The 22,482-nt window shown below is 35.3% G+C and overlaps 1 pseudogene; it reads right to left on the bottom strand.

Annotated features, from left to right (window-relative positions):
- Positions 1-8,430: 8,430 nt before the first annotated feature.
- LOC141583068 (testis-specific chromodomain protein Y 1-like) lies at positions 8,431-10,142 on the bottom strand (annotated as a pseudogene).
- Positions 10,143-22,482: the final 12,340 nt, after the last annotated feature.

Raw genomic sequence — 22,482 nt, 5'->3', positions numbered from 1 at the left:
TCTTTCAGGGCTCCCCTGCCCAGATGTCATCCCACTTGACCACTGTCTGCCTGCAGAGGCTTTGCTGAGCTGCTGTGGGCTCTGCCCAGCTGCCCTGTGCTCTTCCCTGCAGTCCTGTTTATATGGGCATAGTTAGAACTGCCTTGGAAATGGTGGCCCCACCTCTGTTATGGCAGACTCTCTCTGTTGTTGTAGGTAGCCTCAGCAACAGCAGGTTGCCTCGGCAACGGTGCCCTGCATCTGTAGTGGTGGAAAGTCTCAGTAATAGTGGACACCCCTCCCCCACCAAGCCAGACTATCCCAGGTTCAACTGTGATTGCTGTGATGGGCACAACCCAGAGGGTTTCCAGTTACTGTTTTTATTTTTGTTGTTGTTGGGGATGGGGGGTGGGACAAACCGAGCCTGATCACCTGGTTCCCTGACTCAGAGTCTTTTCTTTTTTTTTTACGTTGAACAACCCTGCCCTCCAGTCGCTTGTTGAAAAATCACTGGGATCTCCCATGCTATGACTCACTGAGTCAGCTCAAAGAGTGGCACTGGCTCCTGTCAGATTTTTTTCCTAGGAATCTCCTGGCCTGTCTCATTATTTCAGATGAATGGGCAACTCTGCCCTCTCAGGGCACCAATCACCAGCTAAGAGGGTGCTCAGACCAGTGGCTTTTGTTTGGAGAACTTCCGCAACAGGTCGTGGTCACAGCAGCTGCGCAGGCCAAATCAGCCCCGTGGGGGCCAAAACAGCCACACCGGCTGGAACAGCGGTGCTGGCGAACCCTCCCTGGTCTGTGGGCAATAAAAATTCATCTGGAAATGCAGCGTCCACTCACCCTCTGCACTTTCACTGGGAGCTGAAGTCCTGAGCCGTTCTTAGGTGGCCATCTTCCCAGCAGTCCCCCAGAAATATATTTTTAAAAATATATACATATACATATATATATACATATATATATATATATATATATATATATATATATATATATATATATATTCAGGAATGCCTGCTATACATATATGTGTGTATATATATATATATATATACATAATATATACACACATATATATACATATATATAATAAATATAATAAATATTACATATATATTAGAGTGTTTATAACAGAATTTTTGTTTAAAAGGACAAAACAAACAAACTAACTAACAAAAAACTTACACTGAGTCTCATGTAGCCAGATATAACCGACATAAATATAGCTACAGCTATCCAGGCTATGTCAGCAACTACTGCTCTTACTTCCTTGTCTGCTTATAATACCTAATCTCTAACAACCCAAATTGTTTCTTATTGCCTAAAAACGGTCTATCTTCAAAGTGTAATGCAAATTAAATCATGCATTAACTTGCTTTTCTTCTAAGGATACTTAAATCAACCCTGAGTAGATTCCTAGCTGCAGTAGCTTACATAACACCATCTCAAACAGAAAGTAGCCTGAAATGTTCATTGACTCATCTCCATAAAAGCTTTCCTAAATTTCTTTGGTTTTGATGTGATGACTAGCTTCTCTGCAAGGGGTGGGGGTGTTGGGGGGAACAGGATTGGAAGAGAGGCAACAACATGTTGCCTGCAGGCAAAGAAAAATTGTCAAAGTGTTTCCTGGTATGTCTTTCTTCTAAGTCTGGTGAGAATGGCAGCCACTTTATTGGGTTTTAAATATTTAAAAAAAGGAAAAATAAAACTTTGATGCAACAAGTCTCAGAAATGAATGTAAATAATTTGGAGTGTACTTCTACTCAGCTATTTTTTTTTTTTAACTATTTTCTAGTCCGTGCACCAAAACCTGTGTTGCCACCTCCCAATGCACCACAGTATATCAGTCTCTCACTGTGTGGTGTCACACAGATTTCTATTAAATTTAAAGACCAAGAACATTAAAAGTCATGAATGTCAAAGGTGAGATTGTAACTAACTTTTTATGCATTATCTGCAAGTGTGGAAAAATGAGTTGCCCACTGTGAGGAAGAATTTGATGTTTCTGTGGACTGGAAACAGAGCAAACATATTAACTAATTTTGAAGAAAGGACCACTCAACTTTTCCCAGAACCAAATAGTAACTGAAATGATGACTCATAAATGACTCAGCTTGGCTTAGGAACATGGCCTTAAACCAATCAATAGCTCAGATAAAGTATAACTAAGAACCTTGGTCTGAGACCAGACATTAATGAGATCATTTATAAAAGCTCAGCTCAAAGTTTAAAGCACGTTCAGTAACATAAAATATTCCTTGTAACATATGTACATTTAAAAGAAACAGGAGATGCTATTTCCTGAAAGCCCACCGGTTATACAAAGGACATTGCATTTTAAAGGGTAAACCTGTTTTTGTTTTTTGTTTGTTTGTTTGTTTGTTTGTTTGGTTGGTTGGTTTTGATAGCTGTGACCATGTCTTAGACATGCAAAAAATGTTGGGGACTGTTTGTCTGAGTGTACCACAGGTTACTATAGACTGTTTCCATTTGTGCCTACAACTTGATTTTTCAGGCTTTCTCTGCTTTGAGGAATTTTACCAAGGATTTACCATAACCATGTAGTTTGGTCTTTCAATACTATTAAACAGATATTTTCTGATGTTAGAAGGACAAATTGGTTGTGGTGCCCCATTTGCAAGATTTATTTGTTCTGTGAAACATCCCCAACTTGTGTAAATATTGTAAAATTGTGCATGTCTTCAAAGCACTCATAACAGAAAAGCCCAAAGGGAAAAAGAAAAAAAAAAAAAAAAAACTCTCCAAAGTCCAAAAAAGTTTCCCCTGGAAACTCTGAAAAAGCATTTTTTCTTGTTGTTGTTGCCTCAGCTTTCCTCATTTTCTTTATCTCGACAATTTTCTAGTCACATCACTATCAGCTTTTTCAGTTTTAATACCCAACCCCAGAAGTCCACTGCCACTTGCTATAGGAAATATCCAATGAATGAGGTGCCAGTGAAGTGCAGGTTTCTTTTTCATTACAGTAGCCTAAACAAATAATCACCCAGTCAAATTTTCAAATACTCTCAATAAATATGTGGAACTTTTCTTATAGCTAGGCCATTTGCCCTATTGTCCATGTTGGAGTGCAATGGTGCCATCTTGGTTCATTGCAACCTTCCCTTCCCTAGTTCACACAGTTCTCCTGTCTCATCTCATAAGTAGCTGGGATTAGAAGCACACATCACCACACTCAGCTAATTTTTAAATTTTTCGTAAACACAAGTTTTCACTATGTTGGCCAGACTTGACTTGGACTCCTGACCTTATGTTTTACCTGCCTCAGCCTCGCAAAGTGTTTGGTCTTACATGGGAAGATCCTGTATTTACTCCTAAGGTAAATTCTACCTGCTTCTGAGAAACAACCCCACAGGCAACAGAGATTCAGGAACAAAGTGTAAGTCTTCTATAGACATTTATAAAAGTGTTACAGCACTCAATAAAATGAGCAAAGAACAGACAAGATTCTGAATTCCAGTAGCAAGAAATATACTTTTAAAAATCATATTTTGAGCATTAGTAATTTCATAGATTAGAAACAAGAAAAGAAAATTTTTGATGTGCATTTTAAAAGGTTGATGAAGAACCAGAAGCACAAACCTCTTAATGACGCTAAACTACTCCTATTGAATAAGAAACCAGAGAAAAAATGTTTGGCCTATATGAAAAGGCAAAAAGAGACATTCATAAAACACATAGTTGTGTATCCTTATTCAATTAATACATGGATAATCTTAGAAGACTATTTATTACTCAGGCAGCTCCTGATACCAGAAGACAACTACAAAAGCAGACTCTAGAATTTTACAGTACCTTGGAAAACCTCCTGGGGATAGCCTTCTTTGTCTTTAATGATAGGACCCAGGAAGAGCCTAGGCAAAAAGAGAGGAACAAAAGAAAGGCAAAGACACTAGTGACCCAATTACGCAATACGTTTGAGAGGCATGTGTGAATTTCTACCAGTGAGATAAATCAAAGCACCTTAGGAAGAATGGCTAAGGCAAAAAAAGGAAGCCATGTTGACTTTTCTAAACCTATGCTGTGACCACTACGTGGTGGGCAGCCCCCAGGAGTGTGCATCACAACATGGGGCCAGTTTCCCAGATGATACCATAAGACCAATAGATTCCAGAGCTCAATTCCTAGATTTCAATTATTGCTGTCTCATTAATGCACCGCAGTGTAGCAATCTCTCATTGTGAGATATCACACAGAGTTCTTTGTCTCATGGCCAGAAAAATTAGAGAGGATGAATGCAAATATGATTAAACAAAAGTTTTATAAGTAAAAATCTCTATACTTTTTAGATGGGATGTGAGTAGTTTGCCTACTGTGAGGTTGGACTTCAGAGTTTCTAAAGTCAGGGGAGAAAATAAATATTGTTAGTGGTCTTGGATCAAGTATTACTCAACTTGACCCTGAACCTTGAACTGGTATTCACCAGGAACTGAAGTGATAATTCATTCATGTGACTTAACTTAGCCTTAGGCCTTGGTCCTGGACCAAGCACGAACTGAAGTGAAAGCTTGGTCTGGGACCAATCACAGGCTGAAGAGATGGATCATGTTCAGGATAATTAAGGAGATTGGATGCAAAATTCAAGTAAGAAAATAAGTTTAATAACCAAAAATAAAGTGAAAGCTCTTCAGAGAAAATATGGAGCTCATGGGAGATTTAACTATAAGGCTGGGGCTGCTGTGTCTACAAACTGGAAAAAAGAATATTCTGAGTTGTGTGTTAGCTCTCTTAAAGAAAGCACTATTCAAGATGTGGCCTACTTAATGGGTTGAAGTAAAAGCTTTGTCTGGGACATTGAGCCAGGATCTGTGTACCTGTGGATAGGCTTTAGCCAAAATGACAAAGACATTTTTACTTTGTTCTTGTTTTGTTACTGCAGCTGTGGACATGTCTTTAGTCTGTCCTCCTCTACTACTTCCTTTATCAATGTCTGCAGCCTAATTTTTCAGATTGTTCCTCTGTTTAAAATAATTGTACCAAAAATCCGTCCAACTTCTTGTTTTTTCCTGTCACCTTCATGAAGGTAATTTTTCTCCTTCACCTTCATGGAGGTAATTTTATGTATTTTGTACATGTAACAAAGTTTGCATTAGAAAATATTCTGTGGAGTCTTGTACTTCTATCACATCATCAATCAAATTTTACATTAGAGTAAGTACAATTTTTCTATTAGCAATGATTGATCTGTACCTTTTTCTTTTAAAATAAATAATTTTTTAAAAGAAAATAAATTGTTTGAATTCTTAGACTAATTGTTATAATTCAACCATTGAACACTCTGGTTCTAGAGTTTTCTGTTTAGTGCTGTTAGTTTGCTAACTATGTTTACTGTTTGTCTCTGTTTTCTGGTATAGAATTCCTAAAATCTTTGGAATCTCTAAAGTATTCTCTTTTGATATGCTAAAGGTGCTGGACAGCTTTAGGTTGAAGCTTTTCAATGAGAAGACAAAGGCATAAAGTAGAGTGTAGGGATTCTCAGCTTCACTCTGCATTATTCTGGAATATAAAATGTGCTGCAGGTAATGGTAGCTGCAGTCCATTTTAAGAGGCTTCTTGAAAGATCCCAGGTGACTGAGAAAGGTGCAGCCAGGACTGTGCATTCTGTGAAGCTAATGGGAACTAAGAATAGGTAGAAGCCACACCCACATTCAAGTTAAATTAGAAGAAACCTCATCTACTAAGAAGCAGTTGCAGCTGCCTAGCCACAGGTGCAGACTCAGGCATCCCTTTGCTTTCCAGAGCCTGGGAAGCTATCCTTCCCTAAAAAGCTCTGAAGTATCTGTTTCCATTAGCCTGAATCCCATCAGCATTCATGGCACCTCTGTGAAAATAAAACAAGTTTTTGGCTGAGACCAGTTATCATGACCTGGCCATGTGTTCTTACTCTTAAGGTGGTACTGACACAATGGCCTTCTGCCACCAAGAAAAAGAAAAGGAAAATAAAAGAAAATAAAAATAATGCCTTCACATTGTGAACTGTAGCAGAAGTCACTGGAGACCATGGTGAAAACTTTTGTCTCTTTCTTGGCCCAATCATGACCACTTATGTAGCAATCAGCATATTCTTTCTGCCCTTTGAAGCCCATATGAGCTCCAGTCTGAGGCTAATTATGGAATTATATATGCCTGCAAAGTGAAGCTACCAACTGTGAGTCTCCTCTCCACTAAGAGTTACACACTTATTGGGGTTACATGCCTATAATTGGATAGCTGTTCTCTCCAGTAAGTTCTGCAGAATCATCTTAGCAAACTTCCTGCAGAAAGAAGCTACCCACTCTGCATGTTCTCTTTACTCGGAACTGCAGAGATGTCAGCACAACCTGTCTGCAGATTAGAACTCTTCATTCAGGGATTCCATTTCGCCAAGTATGGCACAGAGACAACTATGTCTTGCTTGGGAAAAGGCTCTTCCAACTTTGGGAGTCCTGAAACTGTACTGTCACTCAAAAAGGCACCTATTTATTTATTTTTTTATTATTCTACAGTTTTTCACATAACTCATTTTTTTTTTCTGTAAATGGGATAAGAAACAGGATTCACTGAATAACAGCAGTGAAAGTTTAGTAACACAAAACGCTGGAACACATAATCCCCCATTTGCCTGATTGCTGCTTACCAAAAAAAAAAAAAGACAGAAGAGGTTTGGTTTCTAAAAGAGACCAGACTTAAATATTTCTCAAGCCAGGGATGTAATACCATTTTTGTGGCTGTGCAGTTTCTGGTTGCTACTGCATTGTTCAGTGCCTGCAAAGGAAACAGCTTGTGAAATGCCTCATTAAGCCAAAGACTTGTACCAAGTTGTCACCTGTCTGGCACCTTGACTTGATCACCTCATCAGAGCAAATGTGACTAGCTATGTGCAGTGGCTGGGCACAATTGTCACTCACTCATGAACCTCTCTTTATTCTGTGGCAGGCTTATTCATAGCAGAAATGGAATTTGAGTACTTAGTTTCAGCTTAGTGCAGGCTAGAAGATGGGTGGGCAAAATTAGTCCAGCAGGCTCAATGGAAACTTAGGCAAAGGTGACATTATCTACAGATATTTTCGGCTGGTGAATCAACACTGTAGATAGACTGTGACAAAAGTCGTGTTATCAGTGGCCAGTGAATTATTTACTCATGCCTATGTAATGGAGCCTCCATAAAAAACCATTAGGACAGGATTTAGAGAGCTTCTGGATAGCTTAGCATGTAGCATGTTCTAGAAAATTATGTGCAGATAAAAGCAGAAACCAATAATTTTAAATTTCGGATCTAGTGAAGGTGTCTTTTCTTTGTTTGGAAAGAAGTGTCTGCCTTTAAAATTGTGTCCATTCCAGGTGTGGCAGCTCATGCCTGTAATCCCAGCACTTTGGTGAACCAAGACAAGGAAATCACAAGGTCAGTAGTTCAAGACAAGCCTGGCCAACATAATGAAAACCCTCTCTCTACTAAAAAAAAAAAAAAAAAAAAAAAAAAAAAAAAATAGCTAGAGTAGTGGCAGGCCCTGTTATCCTAGTTACTCAGGAGGCTGAAGGAGAAGAATTGCTAAATCTGGGAGGCAGACATTGCAGTGAGCTAAGATTACCACTGCAATCCAGTAAAGATGACAACATTAGACTCTGTGTCAGATATATATATATACACATACATACAGAATTTTAATTTACTATGTGAAACATACTCTAAATTAAGTTAAAACTACACATCATAAAACTTGGATATTTCTACCTAATGAATTCATGATTCACTAATAGTATGCAGCAAATTTTACTTTAGAGAAGTAAACGTTTATTTATATTAAGTGGGTAATAATGAAACATGTATAAAAATTAATTATTTCAGCATAAATTGTAACCATATGTTCAGTTTGAAAGAATAATCGTGAGTGAAATATATATTGGAAATCATTATTCTGAAATACAAGTTCTTTTAATTTAGAATTGTGTGTCTCTGAGGTGTTTGTGCCACTATAAAGTCAGAGGCACCAACTCAGGTTATCTGGGGTAGGGAAGCAGAGACTGACACTTACCTCAATTGACTCTGCATTCTAGAATGTAAAAATAAGGAAAACAAACATTATCAAAAATTTTTCTGTTACTTGAATCTAATAGAGCACCATTCTCATCTGATTTATAGTAGTCATTGATAAAAATTAGAGCTTGAAAGAACAATTTAGTGCTCACTAGTCTGCTTTTTAATTTGGGCTTCTGTGTACATAAAATAAGGATATTTGCACAAATCATTTGTTTTATTATTTATTTTAAATTTACAGTCTTTAACAATTTCTTGATATTATCAAATAAAAAGTTTAGATGTTTTCAATTCTCTCTATGAGCCTTAGCTATTATTGAAATTATTTGGGGCTATGAAAATGAATTAAGACATCTTCAGCTAATTATATATTCTGCTAAGTTCAGTTATTGTGTCCTAAGCAGACAGACTGGTAATTACAATTCATCAATTTTTGTTTGAACATACTTTAACATGGATTCTATCCCATCTGCTGAGCTCCAGATTTTTTTCAGTATTTCACACTCTCTCTCATTGGCCTGTTCCAACTCCTTCTTAATATTACAGCAAACAAAGGTCTTATACTTCTCCAGTATAACAGGATTACAGGAAGCAAGCCTCTTAATTTGAATCATAACCTCTTGTGTGAAAGTTGCAGTCAAGAACACCTGAGAGACCAGGCCTTTGGCACATGCCTCCCGTGCTGTCAGCTTTCACCCACCAATGAACATTTCATTGGCAGATGCTTCACCCATGATCCTTGGAAATGTAACAGTAGCACAGCCATCTGGACTCTGTCCAAAGGTCATATATGGGGTTTGAAACCAAGCCTTTTCATTAGCCCAAACCAAGTCACAAAGAGGTAGTATGGATGCACCTAGTCCAATGGCTGGAACATTGACTGATACAACAATAAGTTTTTTAAAATGAATAAAATGGTTCACAAAGTTCTTAGTTGTGTCCACAATTTCAGTGCTCATTCTGTTTCTGTCATTCTGTAAATGCTTCGCAATGTACCCAAAATCAAGACCTCAGCAGAAGACACTGCCAGCGGTGCTGAAGAACACAAGCTTGCTGTCATCCACAGCAGTCCTTTCTGTATTGAGTGCATTTTTCTCTGTTGATATAGTAGATAGCAATATCTGGGTGAATCCATGGTCTTTCTTGACAACAATGTCTCTGTATCTGTTGGCACTTTCTTTTAACCTGATGGTGAAATGCATCCTCTTGATAAAAGGCTGGTCTTTTCTATCATCAATAATCTCTCTTTTTCCACCTCTCACTCTTGAAACAGACGTATGCATGTTTGTTGTTCCATTGGCTGCTGAAGGGTCCATTAATACCACTATACCTTCTTTGTTATCTGACTCTGTGGCCATGGAAGCAGTAACTGAGTCAGACATCTGAGACATGAGTGGTTGTGTCTGGGTCCTGTTTTCTATTCTAGCCTCTTGTGTGTCAGAATCTGATGAAATTCTGATCGGTTTCTCTGCTGCCACCTTGAACGCCACCTTGTCCTCCTGAACTGGTGCAACAGGATCTAATTTCTCAGGTTTCAGGAAAGACCTAACTGTGTCCTGGTCATTAACTGGACTATGAGGTACAAGTGTCTTGATAGTTGACTTTTTCTGTTCCAAATTTTTGGAGTCAGGGAGAAGTGAAGCTGTGTTTTCTCTAATGATCTCTCTGGCAGCAAACAACTTGTTGTTTTTGGATTTGTGGTGTTTGCCAGTCAATGGCATTTTAGGAGAGTTCTTAGAAAAGCTATATGTGGAAGTTCTGGGAGCTCGTTTCCTTACATTGTTTGAAGAAATTCTACTTGTTCTGGTCCATGTCCATTTTGTCTGTTTTTCAGTCTGTCGTCTGATAAAGTCACAAATACATTCTCTACAGTTTGTGAGGTTCTGCTCTGGTTCCCAAGTGTCATCCTGTTTGTCATAACCTTTCCACCGAACCAAATACTCTGTCTTCCCTTTTTGGTTTTGTCTTTTGTCAACAATAGCTTCCACCTCAAACTCCTGGGAAGCCATGAAGAAACAGACAGAATTGGGCAGTTGCTGTGCCTACCTTTTTTCAGTTGGGTCTCATCATAGTCACATCTTTCTGCCTTCAGTGCTTCACCAGGTGCTAGGTATGGATGAGTCTCTTCCACTTTGTGGCCAAAGTTGTGTGAAGAAGCAGTCAGAGAGCCTTACCCTCTTACATTTACTCTGTGGTGGGACAGATTGGACTTGGTCTTATGATGCCAAGATAGCTTGCTAGTTAGCTTCAGGTAAGATTAGCTAAATCCACAGCTCCTAGTCTTACAGAGTGCTCAAAGCTTTCTACCTGCCTGTTACTCTCTTTTGTTGTTGCCATGACAATTGTATTGAACATTCTGAAGTTATAACATTTTTAAAGTTATACTAGTTTACCTGCGACAACATGAAAACACATACTTCTCTATATGTTGGTCCCCTTTATTTTACTTATTCAGTTCTCAAAATTATACTGTAATTATTGTATGTCAAAAATACATGTAAATTTTAGTGATAACTTTTCATTAACTATATTAGTGTTTCAAATTATATGTAGAACACATTGTGGAGCTACACATTGTTATTTTTGTTTGTTTGTTTTATAATTGCTTATCTATTTCTCTTTATTTTAATTTTTATTTATTTATATTGCTATGTAGCGTCTGTTCACTTTACCCTAAAGTAACCCCATAAAGCATTTCTTAAAGGATCATCTACTAAAAAACAAAGGACCCAGATTTCATTTGGGAATGTCATGATTTCTTCCTCACTATTTATGAACAATTTCTTTGCACATAAGTTTTCTGTTTGAAAGTTTTTTTACATCACTTGAAATGTGATAGTCTACTGCTTTGTGGTCTCTTGAGTTTTCAGATTAAAAAAAAATTTGATTATTTTTGAGAGTTGTTTTACATAAATGTTCATTAATTTTGCTGCTTTCAAGAATCTCTGTTTTTGTTTTAGATGGCTAAATTGTCATTAAGTTTAAGTGTGTTTCTTTGAGTTTGTCTCACTTGAGTTTTGTTGAGCATTTTGGTGTTTATTTACTTCCTCAAATTTGTGTCATTTTTGACCACTGCTTTTTAAATAAACTTCCTGATTTCTTCTCTCTTCCTTTGAACCTCCAAAATGTGTAACTATGGCCGCTTGATGGTTTCCAAGATGTTTCTAGCCTGTGTTCACATTTCTTCATTGCTTTTCTTCTTTTTTTTTTTCTTACATAATAATTTTAATTAATTGTTCTTTAGGTTTGCTGATTTTTTTTTCTTTCCTCTATTCAAGCCTATTTTTAGTATTCTATAGTGAATATTTATTTCAGTTGCTTTACTTTTATCTGTATAATTTTGTCATTAAAATAATTTTATACCCCTTATTAATAATTATTTTTCCATGATTTTTCTGTGTTTTTTTCATTTATTCTATTATCTTCCTATGAACATTAATTTTAAAAATCATTTTTTAGTAAACCTCCCATTTGGGTTGTCTAGGAAAACCTGGAGTTTGATATTATTATTGTTTTTTTGTTAGAATGAGCTGTAGTTTTTTTATTTTTTTTATTTTATGTTTCCTGATTTGATAAATGGTGAACAAGTGCATTTAAATTTTAAAATGCTGTTACTTTAAAAATCAGATTTTCTTTTTCTTTGTGGTTGAAAAGGTTTTTGTTTATTCATCGTGTAGGCTCTTTCCGTACTGGAAATCAGTCCTACCAAAATTTATTTTTGGGTCTTTTTTGAGCCTGCACAATAATGGGGTACATGGCATTATCATATAATTTATTTATACTTTCATATATATGTATTTATTTTTGATTATTTTTGTCTAACAATTTCTAATTTCTTAAGAAGAAAAAAAGAGAGAAAGAGAGAGAGAGAGAGAGAGAGAGAGAGAGAGAGAGAGAAAGAAAGAGAGAGAAGAAATGTGCCCTGGCTCTTTAAGTTATATTCTGAAAGTTGCTTGAACAGGAGGAGGAAAAGTATGAAACAATGACTATTCACAATTGTTGGGACCTCTGTAATTAAGAGCAGAATTCAGTGCACAAATCCTCCTGAGACTTTAAAGTCTGCATCATTTCTGTTTTTCTTCCAAGCTGCTTCCAAAGTATTTGCAATTACTACGGAAATTTTGTTTTTCATGCTGTAAACTGACAGTTAACCTCTGGAATTCCAAAATAATTGCATTAGATTAATTTTTGCCACTGGATCTATTGTTTAGTTGAAGAGAGACACATACAGTACTCTGTAGTCCACTGTCATGCCTTTTCCAGAAACTTGTATTATTTTAATACAAGTTTTGGCCCCTGAGTATTTCCACCTGAAGTAAGTCTAGCATAGAAACTATATAAATGAATCATTCATTTAATAATGCATTAACACCAGTCTGTGCCATTTTAAGCAAGAACACATTTAAGGTTATTACAAGTATAACATTATTATAAGTATAAAAGTAATTATGCTAATATTTATTTTCTTGTTTTACATCTTTATTACCTTATTTGATCCTCAATTTCTCTTTTGTTCATTAAAAAAAAAAAAAAAAAAAGGATTGTGTATGCAACACAACATGGTCCTGGTACCCAAACAGAGATCTATAAATATGCAACAGAACAGATACCTCAGAAAGAATGCCATGCAACTAGAACCATCTGATCTTTGACAAACCAGACAAAAACAAGCAATGAGAAAATAATTCCATATTTAATAAAAGGTGTCTCTGAGAACACATGGACACAGGGAGGGGAGCAACACACACTGGGATCTGTAGGGGAAAAATTGTGGGAGGAATGGGGGGTGGGGAGGTGGGGAGATATAGCATGGGGAGAAATGCCAGATATAGGTGAAGGGGAGGAAGGCAGCAAATCAAACTGCCATGTGTGTGCCTATGCAACAATCGTGCACGTTCTTCACATGTACACCAAAACCTAAAATACAATAAAAAAAGGAAAAAAGATAAATAAGCAAATGGTGTCTCAAAAACTGATTAGCCATATCCAGAAAGCTAAAAAGAGATCCCTTCTTTACACAACATATGAAAAATACCTCTAGATAGATTATAGATTAAGCATGAAGCCTAAAACCATAAATACTCTGGGAGGAAACCTAGGCAATACCATTCAGTACACAGGCATGGGCAAGGACTTTATGATCAAACACAAAAAGCAATGGCAACAAAAAGCCAAAGTAGACAAATAAGATCTAATTAAACCTAAGAACTTCTTCACAGAAAAAGAAAATATCAATAGAATGAACTGGCAAACAACAGAATGTGAAAAGAGTTTTGCAATCTACCCATCTGACAAAAAAAAAAAAAAAAAAAAAAAAAAACATATCCAGAGTCTATGGAGAACTTAAACAAATTTACAAGAATAAAACAGCCACATAACAAAAATGGACAAAGAATATGATCAGACACTTTTTAAAAAAAAGCATGTATGCAGTCAATGAACATGTAAAAAATCTCATCATTACTGGTCACTAGAGAAATGTAAATCAAAACCACAGTGAGATACCACCTCACCCAGTTAGAATGATGATAATTAAAAAATCAAGTGACAAGAGGTGCTGGAGAAGATGTGGAGACATAGAAATGCTTTTATACTGTTGGTGGGAGTGTAAATTAGTTCAATCATTGTGGAAGAAAATCTTGCAATTTCTCAAGGATTCAGAAATAGAAATACAATTTGACCTAACAACACCATTACTGGGTATATACCCAAAAGTTCATAAATCATTTACTTATAAAGACACATGCACACATGTGTTCATCATAGCAGTGTTTACAATAGCAGAAACCTGGAACCAACCCAAATGCCCATCAGTGATAGATTGGATAAAGAAAATGTTACACACACACACCATGGAATACTATGCAACCATCAAAAATGTTGAGTTCATGTCCTTTGCAGGGATATGGATGGAACTGGAAACAACAGACACAGCACTGCATATGCTCACTCATAGGTGGGTGTTGAACAATGAGAACACATGGACACAGGGAGGGAATCATCACACACCAGGGCCAGCCGGTTTGGGGGACTATGAAAGGAATATAAAGAATTGGGCAATTGGGAAAGGAAAGCACTAGAAATATTACCTAATGCAGATGATGGGACGATGGATGCAGCAAACAGCCACCATGGTATGTGTATTATTATGCAACAAACCTGGACAATCTGTGAATGTACACCAGATATATAATACTTAAAGTGTTATAAATTTTTTTTTCAAAATTTGTATTTGAAATGTTGTATGTACTTATATTTAGGGCTTCAGTTATTGTTATAAACTTAAAAGAATTTACTTTGAATAATACTAATTTGTCTGAGTAATCTAAAGTTTAAAGTGAATGATACAAAGCATGGTGATCTTGTACTTCTCCATTCTTCTAATTTTATATTACTGCCTCAGATTATACCTGTACAGACTGAGTGTTAATTAATAATTTACTTTGCATTTTAATAGGAATAGCATTTTTCAAGAGATGAGTTAGCTACAATTTCTTTTAGCTTTAACTTATCTAGACATTCTTATTTAAAAAGGTGTTTTATTTAGATATTTATTATTCAAATATCATTTTTTAGATATTTAGCCGGAAGTCACTTTGTAAGCAAATTATTGGATATTTTTACATGAAACCAACATCTATTTCATAAGAAATTTTGCTTTAATTATTTTATATAAAATTTGTAACCTCAATTAATAAAAAGCAAACCAAGAAACTTTATAACATAACCACTAAAACTGAAAGCTGTTATGTAGTATTCAAAATTGAAAATGTTTTCAATTTAAGAATTTTAAACAACATTTTAAATGGACAAAACCATAAGTCTTATACACAAATGCAATTTTAAAAATAAAAAAATGCTTCATAGATAAAAATGAAAACAAACTACAGGGCAAACAGCTTTGAACCACTGAAAAATGAAAGTCGAATCAATCAAATCAGTCTGGACACTAAAAATCAAGAGTTTATATCAACCAAGTAGACAATAAAGAGAGACAAATTCTAACATAAGTTAGCTTGTTTGTGTGTGTGGCTTACCATACTACCTCTCTGGGACAGATACAGGCTTTAAAATTGAGATCTATTATTGTCAACATGAGGACCTGATTCCTGCTTCCAAAAAGAGTCAAGAAGCCCTGATATCTTAACTTACTGTGTTTTTTCTAGTCTCATAAGTTGTTGGGAACAAAAAGAATAGTTATTTTATACAATATATAAACAATAAATAGGAAAAAAAATGTTGAAGAATCTATACTTGCAAAGATTAGAATATTTTAAAATGGTTTATTATATTGAATAATTTAAAAAAACAATGCACATGTTATGATACGAAACATGCCAAAGAAACAAAATAGTATGCATTAATTCCATAGCTCCAATTTGACAAGAAACTGAAGGCTAAGACAGAATTATGAACAATCCCCTTGAATTTAAGTTAAAGAGAGTGTTAATACATATCCAGTTTTTAAAAGTGAGAGTTTTTACATTTTTCTTATTGAAAATGCTAATAAAATGTAAAGTAAGTATTTAATAAGTAAGGAACTCCTTGGAGAAATGAAGCAAATCTATAATTTAGAGTTAGCACACTATGATATTTCAACTATAGTTTTCTGAAAACAACAACAACAACAAATATATATATATATATATATATATGTATGTATATATAGATATATAAAAGAAGCCTATGACCAATGTAAAGTAAATACAGAAACTGAATCTGTCCCAAGTTTTAGAGGCAAAGAATTTAAAACAACAGTTTTAAGTAGGCTTACAATAAAAAGACAAAGGATGAAAAGCAACATGAGAGTATTAGTGTCAAAAATTGTAAAAGAAAATATATAAAATTTGAAATAAATAGCACAATTACTGAAATAAAATCTACAATACATAAATTTAACATCAGACTTGAGCAGGTAAACATTCAGACGATATGACTAAGTGGAAACTGAAATAACAGTCTGAGAATTAAAAATCAAATTATGTGAAAAAAATCTAACAAGTGAATAGAACACCACGAGGTATATCAATATATGCAACATGGGCATCTCTTAAGTAACAGAAAAGAAGAGATTAAAAAAAAAAAAGAATATCTGAAAGGTAAAATGGCCAAAAATCTGTCTAAGTTAATTAAAAATCTGAATCTACCCATTGAAGAAGGGCAAACATCTTCAACCAGAATACAGTCTGTAATAGAAACATCAAAAAACATTATAGTCAATCAAGAGCCAAAGAAAATAATATTGTGAAAGAAGAAAGTCATAAGCAACTTGTTATGTACAGGAACATCATCCTTAAAATTAACAGATGACTGTTCAGTAAAAACCACAGAAGACAGATGGTTGTAGGATATCAGAAAAAATGCTATCAAACCTGACATCTGTAAGTGGTAAAATGATACTAAAGCAAAAATGAGAAGATTAAGGGAAGCTAAAATAAAACAGAGCATCCCTTTTTAAAATAAAAATGTGATTACAATTACAACCTTGTAAAGCTAACTATGAATAAATTTTCCATGTTTACAGTGAAAATCAGAGACAGTACTATAAATTGAGAAGAAAGAAAAATTCTGAAGCAGTTTTGGATTTTTTTTGAATTGTTTGGAGTTGCCAGCCCTGCAGTTTTGGTTTTATTTTTATCTATGAAGCAGTACTTCATATATATATGTATAATTTGAGTTTATTTTTATGTATGAGATTTATGTTTTTGTCTCATGTTGTTTATAATATTTGAATTGAATATTATTCTCTTAATTTGGAACCCTAGACGTTAGATTTTTTATTTTAGTGGTAATGTTCTAAAGATTTTGTTTACTTTATATTAACTGAAGTAATCAATTCCATAGAAAATATATAAAGCAAAATTTTTTATTATAAATTTTGATTTTATGTAAAAAATGTACAATTATTTTCTTACATAGTGACTTTTAAGTAGATGTCTAAATAAAGTAATAAGGGAATAATCATGGAAGCATGCAGCAAGACCAACACATATGGTGATACCTGGTAGAAACTTGCTTAAATTGTTTAAAACATAGCCAGGTCACTGGCTGGGAAACACTATAGAAGGGGAACGATTATGGATAATGATGTCCTAGAGGTTATAGACATCCACAGAATCTTAGAAAGGACAGCTAAGGCAACAACATGAAGCTACCTTTATGCTTTCCAGCCTGTGTTGGCGACTAATACATTTTGAACATCCCCCAAAGATGTGCATCAATGGGTGGCCAGTTTCCCAGATATTTCAGCAGACTGAAGCATTCCAGAGTTGAAATCACAGACTTGAATCATTTCAGACTCGTTAATGTATGATGATGTAGCAATCTATTATTGTGAGGTATCTCTGTGTAAACAGTATTGGAACCATGAAGTGTAGCAGGAGACAGACAGGCACCTAGGCAAAAAGAAGGAATTCCTTAGTGAACCATTCCTAAAGAATTGTTTACGTAATGGACTGTCTGAAGTCTCGGCAGCAGGCTGCATGTTCTGGAGATTATAGGGAGAACTAATGTCTCTTTCTGGTTCCACCCATAGCCACCCATGAAAAATGAGGCCCATTCTTTCTACTACATAAAGCCCATATTAACTTCAGACTCAGGCAGATCATGGAATAACCTGCTTGAAAAGTGGAGCTATTAACTGTGGGTCTCCTCTCCACTAAGAGTTGTACACTTATTGGGATTACAAGTCTGGTTAGATAGGTCTTCTCTCCACTAAGGGCTGTAATACACATCTCAACAATCTTCCTGCATATAGAAAGCATGCACTATGCATCTCCTCTTTACCGAGGGCTGCAGAGATGTCAGCACAACCTACCTTCAAGATTGGAATTCTTCATTTTGTGTCTCCTCTTTATTGAGTGTTGCACAGATGCAAATATGTCCTTCTTTTGAAAAACTACCACTTTGGTTCTCCTGAGATACTTTTCTATTGTCCACATACCTCATTCTTACTGAACATGACACAAGGACTCACAAATATATGGCAAAACTGAAAAATTAGTCAAACAAATAGGACTAAAACACACAAAATGGCCATATTGTTGCTTACCAAAAATAAAAATAAAAATAAAAATAAAAATAATAAAACAAAAGAAAGCAGGGCTTCAGCACTTGAAAGAGCACAGACCTAAACCTTTTCAAAGCCAGGGCTGTGACATCATTTTGAAAGCTCTGCAGTTTCTGACATTTCTAGACTTCTGGATGCCAATACAATTGAATTCTCCAGTAGGGGAATCAACTAGTGATATGTCTAATTTAGCCACAGACTTGCAGAAAACTAACACCTGTGCTGGTACCTGGATCTTGTCAGCTTATAGCAGTATATGGGCCTAGCTACATGCAATGGCTTGACTCAACAGTCACTCACTCATGCACCTCTCTCTACTCTGTGCCTGGCTCACCCATAGCAGGAATAGTATATGGCCCCGCAGTTTGAGTTGTGGGTAACCTGCCAGATTGAATGAGTAAAATAAATCTAACAGCAGATTTTTGGCTGGTGAATCAACACCCTAAAGGTTCTGTGACAAAAGTCACATTGATCACCAGTGGCCAGTGGATCATTCAGTTAGATTAATGCAATGGAGCCTCCATAAAAACCCAAGAACAAGATTCATACAGCTTCTGTATAACTAAACATGTAGAGTGTTCTAGAATATGTTGTGCACCTAAAAGTAGACATCAATAATTTTAAATGTTATATGCAGTTTAGATTTCTTGTCTTTTTATAAAAGAAGTTGTTAACTAGGTAAGAGCTAGAATTTTATGAAGAAAAGAAAATCAATTGTTATCTCAGGATAAAGTCAACCATATGTTCAGTCTGGAAGAAAGAGCATCAGTAAATTTTGTGTGGAAAATTTTTGTTCTAAAATATGTCTTTTTATTTAGAATTTTATGTTTCTGCAGCATTTTTGTCACTATAAAGTAAACTCATCAACACTATTACAGATTTTTCTGTCACTCAATTCTAGTAAAATGCAATTCTGCTCTTTTATCTGGTGGCAGCCATAAGTAAAGTTTAGGACTTGAATGAACAGGCTAGTGCTCAACAGTCTGCTTTTATATTTGGGCTTAAATGTACATAAAATTATGACATTTGAGAAAAGTAGCCAGTTTATTATTTATTTGAAATGTATAGTAGTTACAAATACCTGGACTATATTAAATAAATAGCTTAAACATTTTCAGTTGTTTTTCAAAAACCTTATATATAATTGACATTTTGGGGAGCTACAGAGATGGATTGGGGTTATTAATTTCAGTTAATGATGTATTCCACACAGCTCAGTTATTGTGTCCTGAGCAGATATACTGACAATTTTAAAAATTTAAAATTTCTTTAGCATATATTCTAAAACGAACTCTAACATTTGTGCTGAGCTCCAAATTTTCTTTAGTACTTCACACTCTCTCTCACTGGCCTGATCAAATTACATTTAGTATTACAGTATACGAGGGCCATATATTCCTCCAGCATAACTGGATTACATGAGGCAGGCTTCTTAATTTGAATCATAACCTCTTGGGTGGAAGTTGAAGTCAAAAACACCTGAGAGACAAGGACATTGGCACATGCCTCCATGCTGTCAGCTTTCACCCACCAATGAGTCTTTCACTGGCAGAGGTTTCACTCATGATATTTGGAAATGTAACATTAGCACAGATATCTGGGCTCTGTTCAAAGGTCTTATGAAGTGGTGGAAACCAAGCCTTTTCTTTAGCTCAAACCAAATTACAAAGGATCAGCATGGATGCACCTAGTCCAATGGTTAGGCCATTGGCTAAGGCAGCAACAGGCTTTTAAAATGGAATGGAATGTTCACAAAGTTCTTGGTGTTTTTCTCCATTTCAATGTTTGTTTTGTTTTTGTCATTCCTTAAAGGCCTCACAATGTAGGCAACAGCAGAAGACACTGCCAGCTGTGCTGAACAGCACGAGATTGCTGTCATCTGCAGTAGCCCTTTCTGGAGCATTCACGATTTCTGAATTACTTTTGTATTAATTGCATTTTTTTTAAACTGTCAGTCAAGCAGATAGCAATATCTGGGTCATTTATCATCTTTCTTTACTACAATGCCTCTGTATCTGCTGGCAATTTCTTTTGGCCTTATAGTGAAATGCATCCTCTTGATAAAAGGCTGTTTTTTTTCCCTTCACTAATAATGTTTCTTGGCCCACTTCTCACTATTCAAACAGATATATGCATATTTCCTGTTCCATTGTTTGTAAAGGGGTCCATTAATACCAATACACCTTCCACGTTAGTTGAGTTTTCATACATGAAGCAGTAACCAAGCTAGATATCTGACACATTAGTGGGTGTGTCTGGGTCCTCTTTTCTATTCCAGGTTGTTCTGCACCAGGATCTGATGAGACTCTGATGAGTTTCTCTGCTGCCACCTTGAACATCTTGTCCTGCTTATCTGGTGCAATAGAATCCAGTTTCTTTGGTTCATAAGAGGTAATAATTTATTTCTTGCTGTTAAAGACTATCTAAGGGACAAGTGTCCTGACATTTCAATTTATTAGCTCCTTTTTTTTTTTTTTTTTTTTTTTTGGTTCAGACAGTTGAAGTGTTTTTTTCTAATGTTCTGGTAGGCAGAAAAACACTGGCTGTTTTTGGATTTGTTATGTCTGCCAATCAATGATGTTTCGGGAGAGTTCTTAGAAAACTGCTGCTGGTAGATCTGGAAGCTCCTTTATTGGCATTATTTGAAAACAATTCTACTGGTTCCAGTCTGTGTCCTTTTGTTCCTTTTTCAGTCTGTCACTTGTTAAAGCAAAAAATATGTATTCCGCAGTTCACAAGGTTCCGCTCTGGTTCCCAAATGTCATGTCATTCTGTTTGGCATACACTTTGCACTGAGCTAAATACTGTGTCTCCATATTTTTTTTTTTTTTGTCTTTTATTAAGAGTAGTTTCAACCTAAAATCCTGGGAAGTCATGAAGAAAAAGACAGAATGGAGGCAGTTGCTGTGCCAGCTTTGTATGAATTGAGTCTCCATGTAGCCACATTTTTCTACCTCCAGTTCTTTATTAGGTGTTTGGCATAGATAAGCCTCTTCCATTTCGTGGCCTCCTATGTACTAAAAGTTGTGTGAGAAAGCAGCTATGTTATGTGACTTAGGCTCTGCATACTTACTTCCAGGTGACGCAGCTTGGGCTTGATCTCATAGTGCCAAGATAGCTGGCTACTTAGTCTCAGGTAATAGTAGCTGAATTCACAGCTCCTGCTGTGTGGTGTAGTGCAGAAAGCTTTCTACCTGCCTGTTACTCTTTCTATTGTGGTTGCTATAATAATTACATTAAACCTTCTAAAATTATATTTTTAATGTTATGCTAGTTTACCCTCAATAACACATAAAACCCTTATTCCTGTATAGCTTGACCCTTATTATTTCACTTATTCCATTCTCAAAATCATACCTCTATGCATTGTATGTCAAATACCAAATAGGTGACAGTATATATATATGTGTGTGTGTGTGTGTGTGTGTGTGTGTGTGTTTTAAATTATGTGGAGAACAAAATGTGATAGTACACATTTTAAATTTATTTTATCCTTTATAATTGTCAAAGTGTTTATATTTACCTTGATCAATTTTTATTTATACACTGTTTAGTGTTTGTTCATTTTTCCCTGAAGTATCCCATAAAGTATTTCTTAAAGTGTAGTGTGCTGGTAATAAACCCCAGCTTTTATTTGAAAATGTAATCATTTCTCCTTCACTTTTAATGAAAACATTGTTTTAACACAAAATTTCTGTTTGAAGAATTTTTCTTACATATTCTGGAACATATTTGTCTACTGCTTTCTGGTTGCTGAGATTTTAGAAAATAAAACTGCTGTTTATTTTTGATAGCCTTATTAACATGTAATCACTTATCTTGCTTCTTGCAAGTTTTTTCTGTTTGTTTTAAAAAGTTAATTATGCATTTTTAACTTGGTATTCAATCAATAAAAGTTAATTTCAATCTCAAATGTATACATTTGTTAAGCTGTTCTTTTTGTATGCTAATCTACCAGCCAATTACCATGAAACCTTCAGCACAGCAATTGCAACTTTGTCATGAATATGATTTATCCACTTCTACATTTTCTGGTTTATATTCATAGAGGTGTTTGTAGTATGCTCTCATGATAACTTGTATTTCTGTATAATTGGTGGTGATAATCATGTAGGTTTGAGTGTGTTACTTTGAGTTCATCTTACTTGAATTTTTTTTAAGCTTCCTTACTGTTTTTCCCTTTCTCAGACTTGTGGCACACTTGACCATTTTTTTTTTTTAGTAGTCTCCCTGACTTTTTGTCTTTTGCCCTTAAATTTCCAAAATGCTTATGTATGCTTCTTTGACAGTGTTTACATTTGTTTACATTTTTTTCCTGACTTAATAATTTCAATTCCTTTCTCATAATGATTGCTTTTTTTTTTTTTTTTTTTTTTTTTTTTTTTTTTTTTTTTCTGAT

The sequence above is a fragment of the Saimiri boliviensis genome, chromosome Y (genome assembly GCF_048565385.1).
Source record: "Saimiri boliviensis isolate mSaiBol1 chromosome Y, mSaiBol1.pri, whole genome shotgun sequence".
In the NCBI taxonomy this organism is placed as follows: Eukaryota; Metazoa; Chordata; class Mammalia; order Primates; family Cebidae; genus Saimiri; species Saimiri boliviensis.
The sequence above is the reverse complement of the archived record's forward strand: the minus strand, read 5'-3'. Positions and strand labels throughout refer to the sequence as shown.